Raw genomic sequence first — 19,235 nt, 5'->3', positions numbered from 1 at the left:
CCTGGGCAACATAATGAGACCCCCGTCTCTACAAAACATTAAAAAAACATTAGCCAGGTGTGGTGACACACTCCTGTAATCCTGGCTACTCAGGAGGCTGAGGTGGGAGGATGCCTTGAGCCCAGGAGCTTGAGGCTGCAGTGAGCTGTGATAACACAACTACACTCCAGTCTGGGCAACAAAGCAAGATCGTGTCAAGAAAAGGAAGGAAGGAAAGGAGGGAGGGAGGGAAGGAAAGGAAGGAAAGGAAGGAAGGAAGGAAGGAAGGAAGGAAAGAAGTTGAAATCAAATCAGCAATTTCAAAGAATTCCAGAGAGAACAAAGAAAGGGCAGAGAATATCAATGAAATAACACAGGAAAACTTCCCACAGCTGAAGCACTGGAAGGGCCTGCAGAGAACTCCGTACAATGTATGAAAAAGACCCATTTTTGTGGCTGGGCACAGCGGCTCACTCCTGTAATACTAGCACTTTGGGAGGCCGAGGCAGGTGGGTCACCTGAGGTCAGGAGTTCGAGACCAGCCTGGCCAACATGGCAAGACCCCATCTCTACTAAAAATACAAAAATTAGCCGGGCATGGTGGCAGGCGCCTGTAATCCCAGCTATTTGGGAGGCTGAGGCAGGAGAATCGCTTGAACCTGGTGGATGGAGGTTTTAGTGAGCCGAGATAGGGCCACTTCATTCCAGCCTGGGCAAAAGAGTGAGTGAGACTCCATCTCAAAAAAAAAAAAAAAAAAAAAAAAAAAAAGACCCTTTTTAAAATTTATATTTATTTATTATTATTATTGTATTATATTATTTTGTTTGTGTGTGACAGGGTCTCACTCTCTCCCCCAGGCTGGAGTCCAGTGGCTCAATCATGGCTCACTGCAGCCTCAAATTCCTGGGCTCAAGCAATCCTCCTGTCTCAGCCTCCTGAATAGCTGGGACTACAGGTGCATGCCACCATGCCCGGCTAATTTTTCAATTTTTTGTAGAGACAGGGTCTCGCTATGTTGCCCAGGCTGGTGGTCTGGAACTCCTGGGCTCAAGCAATTCTCCCGCCTCAGCCTCTCAAGGTGTTAAGATTATAGGCATGAGCCACCACACCTCGCTTTTATTATTACTATTTATTTTTTAGAGAAAGGGTCTTGCTCTGTCACCCAGGCTGAAGTGTAATGGCACGATTATAGCTCACTGCAGCCTCAAACTCCTGGCCTCAAGTGATTCCCCTACTTTTCGAGGCTGATTCCCCTCAAGCCTCCCAAATTACTAGGATTACAGGTGGAAGCCTCTGCACCCGGCCCATTAACTATTTTTTGTTGTTGTTGAGATGGAGTTTTGCTCCTGTTGCCCAGGCTGGAGTGCAGTGGCATGATCTTGGCTTACTGCAACCTCCACATTCCAGGTGCAAGTGATTCTCCTGCCTCAGCCTCCCAAGTAGCTGGGATTACAGGCACACACCACCACACCCGGCTAATTTTTGTATTTTTAGTAGAGATGGGGTTTTATCATGCTGGCCAGGCTGGTCTTGAACTCCTGACCTCAGATGATCTGCCTGCCTCAGCCTCCCAAAGTGCTGGAATTACAGGCATCAGCCACCACACCTGGCCCCATTAACTATTTTCTAAACACCTCTACCCCTATCTTCTAGAGGCAGTGAGTTTACGTTCTCCTTCCCTTCATAAGACAAAGGGCACCAACTCTGTAGTTTAAAAGACTATATTGACTTTCAGATTTTTAGAGAAGTGCCACTATGAACCCACAGAGCACTTAATAAAGGTTTTAAAATAATTAAATCAGTAATAACAAAGTAAAGGCCGTCACAGATACACACACACAGCAGTTTGTCTCAATCGATCTGATGTGTGTTAAGTTTGCATTGTCATTATCTACAAGGTAATTTATCTCCATTAAACTGGTCTGTAGGGGATACATTGATGAATGAAATCTGGGTTTCATTGCTTTGTTTATTTACAACGTACCCTTTCTACTGAGATCACCAATTATCAAGAAACTGTGATGGTAGTTGCCTTAAATTGGTTAACTGGGTTTCTGTCCCCAAAAAGGCTTAAATTTAGATGAGAAGAGCCACAGATACAAACCTCTAAAGCTTATTACTAACTCCTCTGCTAATCTCTGTACTGTCTGATCACTCAGCTACTATTGTTCTCTGCTTATGGAAAAGCACAGAAAAAGTGTGGTACTTACCATGACATCTACAGGAAGAACAGTTTTAGGATTCTAGGATTAGTGTTTAAGTGGAACCGGGGAAGAGAGAAGAAATTAAATCATCATAGAAATGTTCTCATAAAGCTTAATTTTATGTGAATATTTTTCACCTTGAAAATAAAGTTTAAGGTCACAGTTGCCAGAGAATCTAAATTCCTTATTTTTATGTATTTATTTAGAGAAAACCTCTAGTTTTTTGTTATGGCTGCCTGAAGGTGGCACATGCATTAAGTCCTAAGACATGCTAAATCTTTTTGTTAAAAACCCTGTGTAGCCATTCTTAGGGCTTCCTTTTAGCAAGAGAGACATTTTAGTAGTCTGCACACAGAATTGGAGATTAGCTTCCTATGGGCGTCTTTTAATTTTAATTTTTTCAGACAGGTCTTATTCTGTCTATCAGGCTGGAGTGGCAGTGGCTCAGTCACAACTCACTGCAGCCTCAAACTCATGGGCTCAAGGGATCCTCTGGATTCAGCCTTCCCAATAGCTAGGACTACAGGCATGCACCACAAGGCCCAGCTAATTTTTAGAATTTTTTGTAGAGATGGGATCTCGCTATGCTGTGCAGGCTGGTCTGGAACTCCTGACCTCAAGCAATCCTCCTGCCTTGGCCTCCCAAAGTTCTGGGATGAGCCACCACATGGGGCCTCCATGCTGGCATCTCAATGCTGGTCCTGAATTTCGGCTTTCTGTATGGTCCTTCTTAAGCCAGTTAAACCACTCTCTGTTTGCTTGATCATAAAAACAAATGAATGTTCATCTGAACAAAATGAGCTTATAGCTTTAATAGAATCTCCAAAATGTATGGCAACTTCAAGGCATTAGACAGAAAATAACAATAATAAAACTTTGGCTTCTTTACAAAGTATTTAAAAGTATTTAAAAATTGTTTTGCAAATAACTCTTCTGGCATCCAGGCCAAGCATGGTGGCCCACACCTGTAATGCCAGTACTTTAGAAGGCTGCAGCAGGTGGATCACTTGAGGTCAGGATTTCAAGACACACCTGGCCAACATGGTGAAACCCCATCTCTACCAAAATTACAAAAATTAGCCAGATGTGGTGGGGTGCACCTGTGTCCCCAGCTACTTGGGAGGCTGAGGCACAAGAATTGCTTGAATCTCGGAGGCAGAGGTTGCAGCGAGCTGAGATTGTGCCACTGCATTCCAGCCTGGGCAATAGAGTGAGACTCGGTCTCACACACACACACACACAAATTCATCTGGCATCTGGACTTAATCTAAAAATATATTCTTGAACAATAAGGCCAAAGGGAAAGAAGAGTCTCAATGTTCTCTTACGCATTTATATCATCTGCAAATCTCTTTCAGGACTCCCCTCCCCTGCTTATAACAGAAAATTGGGCAGCCCTGTGTGTTTGTGTCAATTCCACAAATTGACAGAATCAATTTGTGGAATCTCTAATCTTTTTCTATCCATGGAACACTCCTAACACCAAATGTGTGTTGTTTTTTCCCCACACCAATAAATTCTCTGTGACACCAGCTGCATGTCCTACAATTTTTTCAAAATTACTTTTTATTTTTTATAGACACAGGATTTTTACTGTGTTGCCCAGGCTGGTCTCGAACTCCTGGGCTCAAGCAAGCCTTCCACCTCAGCCTCCCAAAGTGCTGGGATTACAGGTGTGAGCCATCCCTCCCTCCCTCCCTCCCTCCCTCCCTTCCTTCCTTCCTTCCTTCCTTCCTTCCTTCCTTCCTTCCTTCCTTCCTTCCTTCCTTCCTTCCTTCCTTCCTTCCTTCCTTCTTTCCCTCCCTCCCTCCCTCCTTCACAGATTCATTGCTCTGTCACCTCAGGCTGGAATGCAGTGGTGCCATCTGGTTCACTGTAACCTCCGCCTCTCGTGTTCAAGAGATTCTCATGCCTCAGCCCCCGGAGTAGCTGAGATTACAGGTGTTCGCCAGCACACCTGGCTAATTTTTGCATTTTTAGTAGAGATGGGGTTTCACCTTGTTGGCTAGGCTGGTCTTGAAATCCTGGCCTCAAGTGGTCTGCCCACCTTGGCCTCCTGAAGTGTTGGGATTACAGGCGTGGGCCACTGCACCAGGCCTAAATATATTTCTTATGCCACAGAATCACAAAGGAAAACAAACTTCTCTTTATAGGTCATTTCTTTGTTTTGCTCATAAAAGACTTATCCCAGGTCACAGTCAAGCTCATGAAATTCATATAAGTAGAAGGTTTCTCAAAACCCAATACGTGAGTGTTTGTTTGGGAAAGAAATTGTACCTATCAGAATGAAACGAAAGTGGATCGGTTGTACAGCCTTGAACCAGCTGCAGGGGTGACACTTCTAATCTGCTTTTCTCATTCTCGTTAACAACCAGATGGAGTGGGGGAGAAAGGAGGGAGGATGGGCTGTCTGCGAGCAGCTTCCTTAAAGGGTTTGACATGAGTATTTGCACCTGCTGGGCTGAACAGCGCCTTCCAGGCATCTCTGCCCAGGTGGCTGGGTTTCCCAGCAGAACATCGCATTCCAGTGTCTGCCGCAAGCCCTCTTCTGTTAGGTCACCCTCCACCATCCGCCTTCTTCAGCCATCAGGATTCTCATTTAGAAAGACTGCAAAACCCTGTGTCCAGGTTGGAGGCAGCCGGGAGGCCACAGGTAGGGAAAGGATGTGTATCTCATGGCTTTGTCTGCTTCTCCCGGCCTGGCTTTAGGTCTGGAACCAGGAGCCTCTGGTTTGCTCTCTGGGCAGCAAAGGACCCAGGGTGTGGTCCTCTACTGCCCAGCCCCACCCAGGGAGAGGGGTGGAGTTCTCCCTCCACCAGGCCATCACCGGCCCCTGGAGGTCCAGCCTTTTCCTGCTCTGGTGGGGAGGGAGTGGGCACAGGCTTATAAGTGTCTTGGCATGAAAGGGTTAAGTCTCCAGGCCCCTCACCTTGTCTACTCTTCCCTCATCTCATCTCCTGAGGGGCAGGGAAGTCAAATGCATTTCCTCTGTTCTCTTTCTCAGCTTTGTTTTGACAAAAACCCCACAGCTCTGGGGCAGCCCCTTCCTTTCACAAATCTTAAAGAACCCCCTGTAAGTTTAAACTCTACCAGTGCCCAGGAGACACTGGCAAACAATGTAGAAAAAGATCTCCACCTCTCAAAGGTGACTCTCCCTCACAGAGGAAAACAGGGAATAAATAATAGGCACAAAAATACATCAACATTTTGTCTGTTGGAAGGTGTTAAGTGCGAAGACTAAAAAACAAAAACCAATCAACCAATCCAACAGCAGAGTAAGGGGTGCAAAGGGCTTGGGGCAGAGGTGGAAGATGAGGAGTGAGTTGTGATTTTAACTAAGGAGATCAGGGAGAGTCTCCTTAAGGAACACCTGCCTGAGCAGGTGTGGAGGGAGGGAGAGAGCCCTGTGGATATTTGGGGAAAGAGTGTCCAAGGTGGAAGAACCCATGCAAAGGCCCTGAGGCTGTCTGGCAGATTTTAGGAGCAGAGCAAAGGTGTCGGGAAGGATAGGAGGTTTGGAGCAGAGAGGGCTTGAGGGCCACTGCAGAACCTTGGTTTTTACTTGAAGCGATATGGGGGCCACAGACGGCTTTGAGCAGATGAGTGACGTGATTGGCTTCGGTTTTAACAAGATCAGTCAGGCCGCTGAGTTGAGAGGTGATTGCAGCTGGTCAAGGACTATCGCAAGAGTCCAGGGAGGGATGGTGGGGGCACTGGCGGTGGTGAGAAGTGGGCAGATTCTGGATAATATTTGAAGGTAGAGCCAGCAGGAGTTGTAACATGAAGGCTGCACCTGCAGAGTTTGCGCGGAGTCACTGAAAGGATGCAGTTGCTATTAGCTGGGATGAGAAGGCTGAAGGAGAAACCAGATTTGTGGGGAATGAAAATCAAAGTTCCAGCGTGGACATCTTGAATGCCCACTTGGATATCAGGAGCCTAGGTCACTTAATTTTTGTCTCCCTGCTATAAAAATTCTAATTCTTCTCAAGACCATATGGGCTGCAGAGGAGATGCACTGGCTAAAGAACCCAAAGGGTAACATTTCAAGAACCTTGCTGGTGACCTGGGTCAGTTCCTGGAAGCTGAAGATCCTGTCCTCTAAGCCTTTTAATTGCTGAACTAATGACTGAATGCCTGCCTTGTTCAACACCACAGCCGCTGCAGGGTCTGGCTAGGAATTGGTGAACCAAGCAGAAAATTCCAGGGCACAGGCTGCTGTGGGCTCCAGCGTAGAAGACTGTGCTCCCATAGACTGTCAGAGTGAGACGGGCTGCAGACTGCCATGTTTGTAGTTCCAGCCCTGGTATGGCTCTGTTCAAACACCTGGGGCCTGCGGAGGGGGCGGCGGGGAGAGTGGGACAGAGACCCCAGCACAGGCCAGGAGGAGGCCCCCGGCTGGCACTGGCGCAGCTCCAGCACCTCCAACAAAGATATTCTTGCTGAACTCCAATCGCCCTCCCCAGGGAGCATCCTGATCTCAGAGACACGAGGCTATGGCTTTCAGGTAAGGGTCCTTCACCAGACCTTGCCAATAGGTTTACGCTGCCTTTTTTTTTTTCCCCTGAGACTGAGTCTTGCTCTGTCGCCCAAAGCTGGAGTGCAATGGCAAGATCTCGGCTCACTGCAACCTCCGCCTCCCGGGTTCAAGCAATTTTCCTGGCTCAGCCTCCCAAGTAGCTGGGATTACAGGTGCCTGCCACCATGCCCAGCTAATTTTTGTATTTTTAGTAGAGATGGGGCTTCCCCATGTTGGCCAGGCTGGTCTTGAACTCCTGACCTCATGATCCTCCTGTCTCAGCCTCCCAAAGTGCTGGGATTACAGGCATGAGCCACCGCGTCCAGCCTACGCTGCCTTTAGATCAAGGAAAGAAACTTCTTTTTTTTTTTTGAGATGGATTCTCACTCTGTCGCCCAGGCTGGAGTGCAGTGGTGCAATCTTTGCTCACAGCAACCTTCATCTCTCAAGTTCAAGCAATTCTCCTGCCTCAGCCTCCCAAGTAGCTGGGATTACAGGCGTGCACCACCATGCCCAACTAATTATTGTATTTTTAGTAGAGACAGGGTTTTACCATGTTGGCCAGGCTGGTCTGGAACTCCTGACCTCAAGTGATCTGCCCACCTTGGCCTCCCAAAGTGCTGGGATTATGAGCGTGAGCCACCATGCCCGGCCAAGGAAAGAAACATCTCCAGGGTGGAGTATAGATGTTTTTCTTTAGGCCTTGCAAACATGTCTGAAGGTATTCAATTTAGGTGTTTCCAGTATTTTCTATACCCTCAGAAGCTCCTACCAACTGCCCAGATCTGACTCACTGAGCGCCAGGGATTTTGTTTGTTTGTGTCTTATTTTGGTAGAGACGGGATCTTGCTGTGTTGCCCAGGCTAGTCTTGAACTCCTGGGCTCAAGTGATCCTCCTGTCTCAGCCTCCTAAGGTTCTGGGATTATAGGCTGAGCACCCCATTTTTCTAATGATGAGTGTCTATGCAGCCAGGGCACCAGGGCATCAGAACCCACCCAGCACCATCAGTTCCTGGCAAGGGCCTTGAGCAAGTCACTGGACCAGCCTGTATCTCAGTTTCCTCCTTTGTGAAATGGGCCAACAGTAAGTAGTGATGAGGCAAAGCAGGTGAAGTGTGCGGCCCAAGGCCTTGTTGGCAGGAAGTACCCAATAAAGGCGGTCAGTGTTCACATTCTCACTGTCTCATGGTTGAATCTCTGTCAAGTGGTTCAGAATTAATTGAAAATCCTTTTATCTGAAATATTTTGCCCTGATTTGCCTGTGAGATTCTTTTATACACAGTTCCTGGCACAGAGTAGGTGCTGTATGATATTTATTTATTTACATTTATATTTATATATATATTTTTTTGAGACAGAATTTCACTCTTATTGCCCAGGCTAGAGTGCAATGGTGTGATCTCGGCTCACTGTAACCTTTGCCTCCTGGGTTCAAACAATTCTCATGCCTCAGCCTCCCGAGTAGCTGGGATTACAGGCTTGCACCACCATGCCTGGCTAATTTTTATATTTTTAGTAGAGACGGGGTTTCACCTTGTTGGCCAAGCTGGTCTCAAACTCCTGTCCCTCAGGCGATCTTCCTGCCCCGGCCTCCCAAAGTGCTGGGATTGCAGGCATGAGCCACTGTGCCCGGCTGCTCTGTGATATTTATTTAGAGGAATTTGAACATAATTGTGTGGCCTAGTGTTGGGACCTGAACTCTCTCTGTACTGGCTGTGTGATCTCAGCCACAAAACATCTCCTAAACCTCAGTTTTTGGACCTGTTAAAATGAGAATAATGGGCTATTATTAGGATGTTATAATAAGATAATATAATAATGGGTTGTTATGGGATGAAAAGAGAAAGCAAACGACAGATGCTTCGAGTCAATGCCCAAGTTGTTAGTCTGACTGAACAGTGTTACTGAATTATGAAATTGAATTATTGAATTATTATTGAATTATTTTTGCTGCTGTTGTTGTTCTCATTGTTGATAAAATGGTGGATCCCGAGGCTGGCATTGGATGTGAGTTTTTGAGTGATTCCCGCTCTGCTGCACTGGACTGCATGAATTATTTACAAGTTTGTTATCCAGTTCTACTTGATGGATTGATTTCTTCACTCCATAAATATGCAGTGAATGTCCACTCCATACCGTTCCAGACACAGGGGGCTCTGACCCTGGCCCAGCAAGCACATTTCTGACCCCCTGGAGCTTGCATTCCAGGTGGGGGAGGCAGTTAGTGAACAAGATCATTTCAGACAGCGCTAAGAAGCATGAGGAGATTTTTTTTTTTTTTTGAGACGGAGTCTCGCTCTGTTGCCCAGGCTGGAGTGCAGTGGCACGATCTCAGCTCACGGCAACCTCCACCTCCCAGGTTCAAGCAATTCTCCTGCCTCAGCCTCTCGAGTAGCTGGGACCTATTACAGGTGCGCGTCACCATGCCTGGCTAAGGAAGCATGAGGAGATTCAAACGCAGGGAGAACGCAGGAGATGGCCGGTGGGGATGGTCAGGGAAGGCCTCTCCAAGGAAGTGACATTTTTAAGGCCTAAGAGTAGAAAGACAGGAGGAGCCACCCTTGAGAAGAGGGGAGGAGGTGGGGATGGGGTGTGTGGGGGGTGGATGGGGTGTCCCAGACAGGGGGACAGCCAGAGCCAAGACCTTGAAATGGGGAGAGCCTGGCATGGTGACAGACACAAGAGACTCATGCAGCTGGAGAGCTGGAACTGAGGGCAACGCGCATTTGAGAGGCCCTTGGCAAATGCTATAAGGTCTCATGGGCGATGGGAAAGAGTTTGGGTTTCATTCTGGGTTTTGTTGTTATTGTTTTCGTTTTTGAGACAGTCTCGCTCTGTCCCCCAGGCTGGAGTGCAGTGGCACGATCTCAGATCACTGCAACCTCCACCTCCCGGCTTCAAACAATTCTCCTGCCTCGGCCTCCCAAGCAGCTGGGTTTACAGGCACATGCCACCAGTCCTGGCTAATTTTTTGTATTTTTAATGGAGATGGGGTTTCACCATGTTGCCCAGGCTGGTCTCAAACTCCTGGCCTCAAGTGATCTACCCACCTCAACCTCCCAAAGTGCTGGGATTACAGGCGTGAGCCACTGCGCCTGGCCTGGGTTTCATTTTAATGTAATAGGGAACTTTAGGAGGGTGGCAGCTCTTCTGGGTGTTTTGTGGATCACTTCCCTACCTCCTTCAGGTCTCAGATGCCCCTTTCAGTGGGGCCTTCCTTGACCACCCGACTAGAAATTACAACTCCCTACTTAAAGAGCTGGAAAAAATTTAGCCACCCATCCCTCCATGTCCTCCTTTGAATTATTTCTCTCCACCACTCTTATGGTCCTCTATCACACTCTAAATTTCACTCTTTGATTTTCGTCTATTGTTCTCTCTCTGCTGATAATGCAAGGTCCAGCAAGGGCTAGAACAGCACTGCCCAGAGTAGGTGTGCAAATATTTGCTGAAGGAGAGACTGCAGAACGTGACAGGGTTGAAGCTGTGCCTTCACAAGGTCCCTCTGGCTGCCTGGTGGAGGAGGATCGCCAGAAAGCCGGAGTGTGGACACAGGAAGCCTAGTATCTGCTGGTGAGGCTTCCAAAGACATCTGGGACAAAGGTGGGAGGTGGCCAGGTTTGACATTGTCTTGCATGTAGAACCCATTTGACTTGGTGACAGCTGGGGTGAGGAGGGAGAGAACCTGTGCTAGGTTTATTTTAACTTTTTTTTTTTTTTTTTTTGAGACAGAGTTTCGCTCTTGTTGCCCAGGCTGGAGTGCAGTGGCGAGATCTCGGCTAGCTACAACCTCTGCCTCCCGGGTTCAAGCGATTCTCCTGCCTCAGCCTCCCGAGTAGCTGGATTACAGCCATGCGCCACCATGCCCGGCTAATTTTGTATTTTTAGTAGAGATGGGGTTTCCCCATGTTGGCCAGGCTGGTCTCGAACTCCCGACCTCAGGTGATCTGCCCACCTTGGCCTCCCAAAGTGCTGGGATTACAGGCATGAGCCACCGTGCTCAGCCTTTAACTTTTATTTTTTTAGAGACAGGGTCTTGCTATGTTGCCCTGGCTAGTCTTGACTCCTGGGCTCAAGGATCCTTCCTAGTAGCTGGAATTATAGGATGAGCCACTGTGTCTGGCAAGCTAGGTTTTTGTTTGTTTTCGAGACAGAGTCTCGCTCTGTCACTCAGGCTGGAGTGCAGTGGCTCGATCTCAGCTCCCTGCAACCTCCACCTCCCGGGTTCAAGCAATATTTCCACCTCAGCCTCCTGAGTAGCTGGAATTACAGGTGTGTACCACCACACCTGGTTAATTTTTGTATTGTTAGTAGAGACGAGGTTTTGCTATGTTGGCCAGGCTGGTCTTGAACTGCTGACCTCAGGTGATCCGCCTACCTTGGCCTCTCAAAGTGCTGGGATTATAGGTGTGAGCCACCTTGGCTGGCTAAGCTAGGTTTTTTGACTAGAGCAACTGTGGCCATTTACTGAGACTGGGAAGGCTGGGGAGGAATGGGCCAGCAAGGGGACAATCCAATTTGAGGCGTCAGTTCCAGGAGTCTGTTAGGCAGTGGAGAGTGGAGTTGTTAATGGAAATGGATGGTGATGAAAAGGAAAATGCTTAAAATAGTGGAGAAGCTGTCAAATTGACAAATATATGAGTTGCTCAAGAATGATGGAATTTTAGATCCAGGGGGGAAAAAAATCACTAAAACTTAGATTTAAGTTCAGATAAATAAACCTGACACGTTTATTACATTCAAATGTAAAGAAATGAATAATAATGTTAGCCAAAATGCCTGCATTTTCAAGTCACAGGAAGTGCTTTAGGATAAATTTCAATGAAATTTAAAATAAAATGAAGGGAACGATGATGGGTGAGGTCTCCAATTTATAGGATTTTTTTGAGGGGGTGTTTCAGTTACAGAGACATTTATAAATAATCTTTTTATTATTATTATTATTGAGACATGGTCTTGCTCTGTCACCCAGGCTGGAGTGCAGTGGCATGATCATGGCTCACCATAGCCTCCACCTCCCAATCCCAAGTGATCCTCCCACTTTAGCCTCCCAAGTAGCTGGGACCACAGGTGTGCACCACCATACCTGAAATTTTTTTTTTCCTTTTTGTAGAGACGGGGTCTCCCCATGTTGCCCAGGCTAGTCTTGAACTCCTGAGCTCAAGGGATCCTCCTGCCTTGGCCTCCCCGAAGTGCTGGGATTACAAGCTTGAGTCACTGTGCCCAGCTAATCTTTATTATTTTAAGGGACGGATATCATCACCCCAAATATGGTTTCTTTTTAATTTTTTTAGAGACAGGGTCTCCCTCTGTCACTCAGGCTGAAGTGCAGTGGATTGATCATAACTCACTGCAGCCTTGACCTCCTGGCCTCAAGTAATCCTCCCACTTCGGCCTCCCCAAGTGCTGATGTTACAGGCGTGAGCCACTGTGCCCAGCCTCAAAATAAGGGTTCTTCAACAGAATGCTATTCTCAGTTTTAGTAAGAGGCCCTGTGTATCTCCCCACTAATCCCCCACTCTGCACCTTGCTAGTCAGGCCTCCCCAGCGTTTCCCAGGGGCCATTTCATCCATGTCATCTTTCCACCAAAAGCGTAACGCAGCTACACATGGCGGTGCCTTTTTGTTGTTTGATTTCCACACACAGAGACGCCACAGATTTTTATGGGATGGGATTTGCGGTGACTGTAAGGTGCAGGAGTGGTTCAGGAAGCAAAGATGACAAGGGAAAAACCCGTGAAGAAATGGGTTAAGCAAAGCTATGATCAAGCATAACCCTGATAGTCTTAAAAGCATTTTGCTTTTTGGAAAATGGAAGCTGCAACACCATCAATTTCAGCTCGTTCTTTCCTCCCGGGGAAGTCCCAAAGCAATATTTTCCACGTAAAGATTTTCCTGTTCCTGTGAAAATGATTTGCTGACAGCTCCTGTTTCCCACTCGGGGCTGTGCTTTCCGAACACCGTCTTGTCTACGTGTGCTTGGTGATAGATATGCATGAAGCCGCACCTTTGAGAAAAATTGCTGCAGACAAGAGCAGGCTGGGCTGTAACTAGGTGGCTGTGTCTGGAACTCCCGGGATGTGTTTAGTATTCCATGTGTGTCATCCTCAAAAATTGCGTGGCTGCGAGGACCCAGCCAGGGCTGCCACTAGTATATGCTGTGTAGTTCGCAGGGCGCATGAATTCTGAATCTCAGAGGCTGCTTGGAGGCGGTTTGTAGCTGAACCATCAGCTGCTCTTGCAGGTGAATTTGAATTTAATTCTATCCCTGGCTGCGAGGCTTGGGATGCTGCTTGTTCCCTGCATTTTTCTCTTTGTTCTTTGGCAGCAGATTTGCTTGCATTGTGTGGTTTGGTACAGAAAACAATTGCTCCTTCAGAAGATGAAAGGTGATTCTGCACTCTCGATGGATTTAAGCTGTGCTATGCTTCTTCCTCGTCTTATATTTTTTCCCCTAACCCCGGCTACTTGACCCTAGTTCAGCAAGCCAGTGTGGCTTCAAGCCAGTGTGGCCCACCAGGAGTTAGCAGACCTGGGTCTGGGCTGCGCTATGCCAAGGCCACTCTGTATGGCCCTCCACTTGAGCCTCAGCATCCCATCCACGCAGCAAGCAAGTTCACCATCACCTCCACTGCCTTTACACGGTGAGGCTGGCTCTGCCTGCTGTGGATGTTCTGAGACAGGGGGTTTTCTGTGCACTGTTAAAGTCCCGATTCCCAAGGCCTTGTCTAGGAGCAGTACCAACCCCTTCAATTATGAAGACTAATGGGGGAAACAGACACACCCTCATCCTTGCACATCCCTGAGGACACATGTCTGCCCACACCTGCCCAGAACAAATGCGGGGAAAATGAAAATGTCAATTAAATGGTTGCTATGGCAACCTAGTCTCATGTTTACTGCTACTCTTTCTTTTTCTTTTTCTTTCTTTCTCTTTCTTTCTTTCTCTTTCTTTCTTTCTTTCTCCTTCCTTCCTTCTTTCTCTCTCTCTCTCTCTTTCTTTCTTTCTTTTTTGACTGAGTCTCACTCTGTCACCTATGTTGGAGTGTAGTGGCATGATCTTGGCTCACTGCAACCTCTGCCTTCCAGGTTCAAGCAATTCTCCTGCCTCAGCCTCCTGAATAGCTGGGATTATAGGCTTGCACCACCATGCCTGGCTAATTTCTGTGTTTTTAGTAGAGACGGGGTTTCGCCATGTTGCCCAGACTGGTCTCAAACTCCTAGGCTCAAGCAATCCACCCGTCTCGGCCTCCCAATGTGCTGGGATTATAGGCAAGAGCCACCACCTGGCCCTGCTGCTACATTGCCAGTGATGTAATGTTTTTCTCTATTGAGTTGATTGAATTCCTTGGTTGTTGCCCTCACTCGCCAACTCTGTCACCCTTACAAAACACATACACACACATAAACAAACACACACACACTATATACACTGGTTTCTAATGACTAGCAGAGCCTCCGGTGCATCTTTAAAGGACTGAGATGAGGCAGGGTACAGTGGCTTACACCTGTAATCTCAACACTTTGGGAGACCAAAGCAGAAGTATCACTTTATATCAGGAGTTTGAGACCAGCCTGGGCTATACCACAAGACCCTATCTCTACAACAAAATTTTAAAACTTAGCAGGTTATGATGGTGTGTGCCTGTAGTCTCAGCTACTCAGGAGGCTGAGGTGGGAGGATTGTATGAGCCCAGGACTTCGAGGCTGCAGTGAGCTATGATGGCACCACTATACACCAGCCTGCGCAACAGAGCAAGACCCTGTCTCAAAAAAATAAGAACAAAAATACATAAAGGGCTGAGATGTCCCATAAAGGGCTGAGAAAGCCAGGAGAATGGTTTTGGAGCAAGAGGGTACATTTTTGTTTTCTTTTTGTGCCTTTTGGGGTAGTTCGATTAGACAGAAGGAATTTGCAGCCTGAGACCAGAAAATCTACCATTCATTCCCTTCTTGACCTTGCCTGGGCTGCTCAACTTCTGCCCAGAGGCTTAGCTCTTCATCAGGAGAAAATAATGCTCTTAGCTCCACCAAGCTGATAAGGGCCAAGGAGAAAATGCCTGCACTGGCCAGGCACAGTGGCTCAAACCTGTAATGCCAGCACTGTGGGAGGCTGAGGTGGGAGGATCTTTTGAGCCCAGGAGTTCAAGACCAGACTGGGCAACATGGTGAAATCCTGTTTCTACCAAAAATACAAAAATTAGCCAGGTGTAGTGGAATGCCTGTAGTCCCACCTACTTGGGAGCCTGAGGTGGAAGGATCGCTAGACCCCAGGAAGGTCAAGGCTGCAGTGAGCCCATGATCTTGCTACTGCATTCTGGCCTGGGCGACAGAGGCCCTGACCCAAAACAAGCAAAACAGAGAAAATTCCTGTGTCAACCTTTGAGTTCCCTGAGAAGGGCAACCTGAATGCCAGCTTCAGGCTGGCGACTGGGTTTCCCTCTGGAATCTAGTGTGTTCTGGGTTGGAAGTGAGGGCCTGGAGAGAGGCGCCCAGGCTGGAATGGAGTTTTTGTTTGTTTTTTGTTTCTGAGATGTAGTCTCACTCTGTCATCTAGGCTAGAGTGCAGTGGCGCAATCTCAGCTTACTGCAACCTCTGCCTCCTGGGTTCAAGCCATTTTCACGCCTTAGCCTCCTGAGTAGCTAGGGTTACAGGCACATGCCACCATATCTGGCTAATTTTTATGTTTTTAGTAGAGACAGGGTTTCTCCATTGTTGGCCAGGCTGGTCTTGAACTCCTGACCTCAAGTGATCTGCCTGCCTTGGCCTCCCAAAGTGTTGGGATTACAGGCATGAGCCACTGTGCCTGGGTTGGAATGGAGTTTTATTAGCCACAAAACTTTGGGTGAATCACTCAAAACTTTGGGTGAATCACGGTTCCTCTGTTCCTAGTCTATGAAACAGGGCTGACAAGAGTTACTACTCTTGTCATTGGGTTGTTCTGTAACCTAATAAAATACCATAGAAAATGCTAATATGTAATAAGTACCCAGTAGATGTTCACTTCTATTATATTAATATTGGTCACTACAGGAAATCCACAAAGGAAAATTGTACTATCAAATTATCATAGTGCTTTAATATTCCATACTCACATCTTGTTGCTTTCTGAAACACATTCCAGTTTCATATTTTAGAGCAGGCTGAGTACAAGAGACACATGTTCATTTTTTTTCTCCCTGGTGATCAATGAGCTGATTGGATTTTAATATTTTCCATTTTGTTTTGTTTTTAAAATAAGTCGTTTGCTAGTTTCTGTTGCCAGAACCTTCTGATGAAATCGTCTATCACTGACTCTTCAAATATCGGTGCTATTGTGCCTTCGGGGAAGAGGCAGTATCTCTCCCATGACTGTACCTACAACAAAAGAGAGAACCCGCCTCCGTTCTTACTCACGGAAGGAGGGGCCTGCAGGGAGCCAGTCTTAGCAAAGAGGAAAGCACAAGAAAGCAGCTTTTCTGTTGCATTTTTTTTTCCTCCTGAATTTTACCACCATGTCCAAGGATCTCCCTCTGTTTCTCAGATCTACCTCCTTGGGAAAGGCTATTGGCAGCAGTGATGACAAAGGTTTGAGCATAGCTCATGAATTGCTTCCTCTGCAGAGTGGCATGCAGTAGAGACACCAATAGGTAACAATCTAGATGGCACCTAAAGGTATTTTTGCAGGGCACAGTGGCTCATGCCTGTAATCCCAACACTTTGGGAGGCTGAGGCAAGGGGATTGCTTGAGGTCAGGAGTTTAAGACCAACCTGGGCAATATAGTGAGACCCGGTCTCTATAAAAATAAAAAATAAAAAAATTAGCTGGACTTGCGACAAGTGCCTATAATCCCAGCTACTCAGGAGGCTGAGGTGGGAGGATTGCTTGAGTCCAGGGGTTGAGGCTACAGTGAGCCATAATGGTACCACTGCACTGCAGCCCGGGCAACAGAGCGAGAACCTGTCTCTAAAAATAATAAAATAATAAATAAATAAAAATTTAAAGGTATTTTTATTTTACAGAGACTTCAGAATTTTAACACTTTGAAAAAAGGATCAAGGTGAAGAGTTTACTGAATAATGAATGAATTGTATAATGTGTAAAACTTTTGTGATAATTTTTTTAATGTTCAAAAAATGTCAGGGAGTGCAGTTTGCTCAGGGACAAACCAATGTTTCCCAGCCTAGAATAGTTAAGACCAGGAGAGGTCCACTAAGAAACAATACTGGGAGATTATTTTCACAGATGGTAACTTTTGCAATTTTCCATCAAATAATTTATTTGATAATGTGTTGCTAAGCTATAGTATGTATATTACTTTAAAAGTAAATGCATTCCTGGGGCGCGGTGGCTCACGCCTGTAATCCCAGCACTTTGGGAGGTCGAGCGGGCAGATCATGAGGTCAGGAGGTGGAGACCATCCTGGCTAACACGGTGAAACCCTGTCTCTACTAAAAATACAAAAAATTAGCCGGGCGTGGTGGCACGCACCTGTAATCCCAGCTACTCAGGAGGCTGAGGCAGGAGAATTGCTTGAACCCGGGAGGTGGAACTTGAGCCTAGATCATGCCATTGCACTCCAGCCTGGTGACAGAGCAAGACTCAGACTCAAAAAAAAAAAAAAAGCAACTGCATTCCTAAATATTGAATATCATTAAGTGTATGCAGGAGGTATGATACCACTTTTAAAAATGCTACTGATAACTCCCTAGGTCTGACCCCAAGCTCCCTTAGAGACAGGTGGCCATAAATTCCTCTTCAGTAATTTTAGGGTCCCTCCCCCTCCCAGGTTTCATGTCACCACGATGGGAAACTCACCCAAAGTCAGGGGTAGGGGCCCTGCATTTCCATGCCATAGTCTCTGATACTGACACCATGGGAGTCCCGATCTCTGGGTCCTGGGAATCTGTGGGGGCTGCTTCCAGGAAGAGTGTGCTTGGGACAGGAGCCTGGGTGCAGCCGGAAGACCTTCTGAGCTCAGCCCTGCCCAGATGCCTCAATGGAGAGCACACCTCTGCTCCCCAGTGCAGGGCTCATTCCTGTGGGAGGGAATCTCCCCTCGGGCGCTGAGATCCACATCTCCAGAGTGTTGTGGTTAGCTGTGCTCAGGAATTAGGGGAAGGGATCCTGGTGAAGTTAATGGGGAGACTGAAGGCCCCCAAGCTTCCCTTTGGTGCCATCACTATTTACCTCCACCCTGCAACTACATCTTACACAAGATAGGAAGCGGTAGCCACTGTCCCCTCTGCCCTCCTGGCATCCTGGGCATATGTATGTGTATGTATGTGTGTATATATATATATATATATATATTTGAGACAGAGTCTTGCTTTGCCACCCAGGCTGCAATGCAGTGGTGTGATCTCGGCTCACTGCAACCTCTACCTCCCAGGTTCAAGCGATTCTTCTGCCTTAGACTCCGGAGTAGCTGGGATTACAGGCACCTGCCACCACACCTGGCTAATTTGTGTATTTTTAGTAGAGATGGGGTTTCCATGTTGGCCAGGATGGTCTTGAACTCCTGACCTCAGGTGATCCACCTGCTTCAGCCTCCCAAAGTGCTGGGATTACAGGCATGAGCCACCGAGCCTGGCCGGCTTATATATTTTTAATAAAAGAAAGGAAGAGCCAGTCCAACACGATCCTGCAAACATCTCTCTTTTAAAATACCTTTGCCTAAATATCCGTAGGGATGTCTGAAGCTGTGAGTGAGGAGTAGGGGTGATGGGAGAGGATGGACTTTACCCGGAGCCCTCCGTTTTTAAAGGAAAGTGCCTGACTTCTGAAATTAGTTGAAATTTAAAAATCTCTGTGGCAAGAAGCCATCAAAGGGTCTTGCTACCTGAAAAGGGTGTCTGTGTGTTGGGGAAAGGGCAGTATGTTGGGAGAAAAAAAATTCACCTTGCGGCCAGGCGCGGTGGCTCACGCCTATAATCCTAGCACTTTGGGAAGCCAAGGTGGGCGGATCACCTGAGGTTAGGAGTTCTAGACCAGCCTAGCCAACATTGTGAAACCTTGTCCTTACTAAAAATACAAAAATTAGCCAGGTATGATGGCACATCCCAGCTACTTGGGAGGCTCAGGCAGGAGAATCACTTGAACCTGGGAGGTAGAGATTGCAGTGAGCCAAGATTGCGCTAATGCGTTCTAGCTTGGGCGAGACTTTGTCTAAAAAAAAAAAAAAAAAGGGCCTGGCGCCGTGGCTCATGGCTGTAATCCCAGCACTCTGGGAGGCCAAGGCAGGAGGATCACCTGAGTTCAGGAGTTCGAGTCCAGCCTGGACAACACGGTGAAACCCCGTCTCTACCAAAAATACAAAAATTAGACGGGCATGGTGGTGCATTCCTGTAGTCCCAGCTACTTGGGAGGCTGAGGCAAGAGAATGGCTTGAACCCAGGAGGTGGATGTTGCAGTGAGCCAAGATTGCGCCACTGTACTCCAGCCTGGGTGACAGAACGAGACTCTGTCTTAAAAAAAACAAAAACAAAACAAAACAAAACAAAAAATTCACCTTGCAATAAATTATCCTGCCACAAATGTTTATGTTTAATTC

The sequence above is a fragment of the Pan paniscus genome, chromosome 18, assembly GCF_029289425.2.
Source record: "Pan paniscus chromosome 18, NHGRI_mPanPan1-v2.0_pri, whole genome shotgun sequence".
NCBI lineage: Eukaryota > Metazoa > Chordata > Mammalia > Primates > Hominidae > Pan > Pan paniscus.
Note: the sequence above shows the minus strand (reverse complement) of the source record.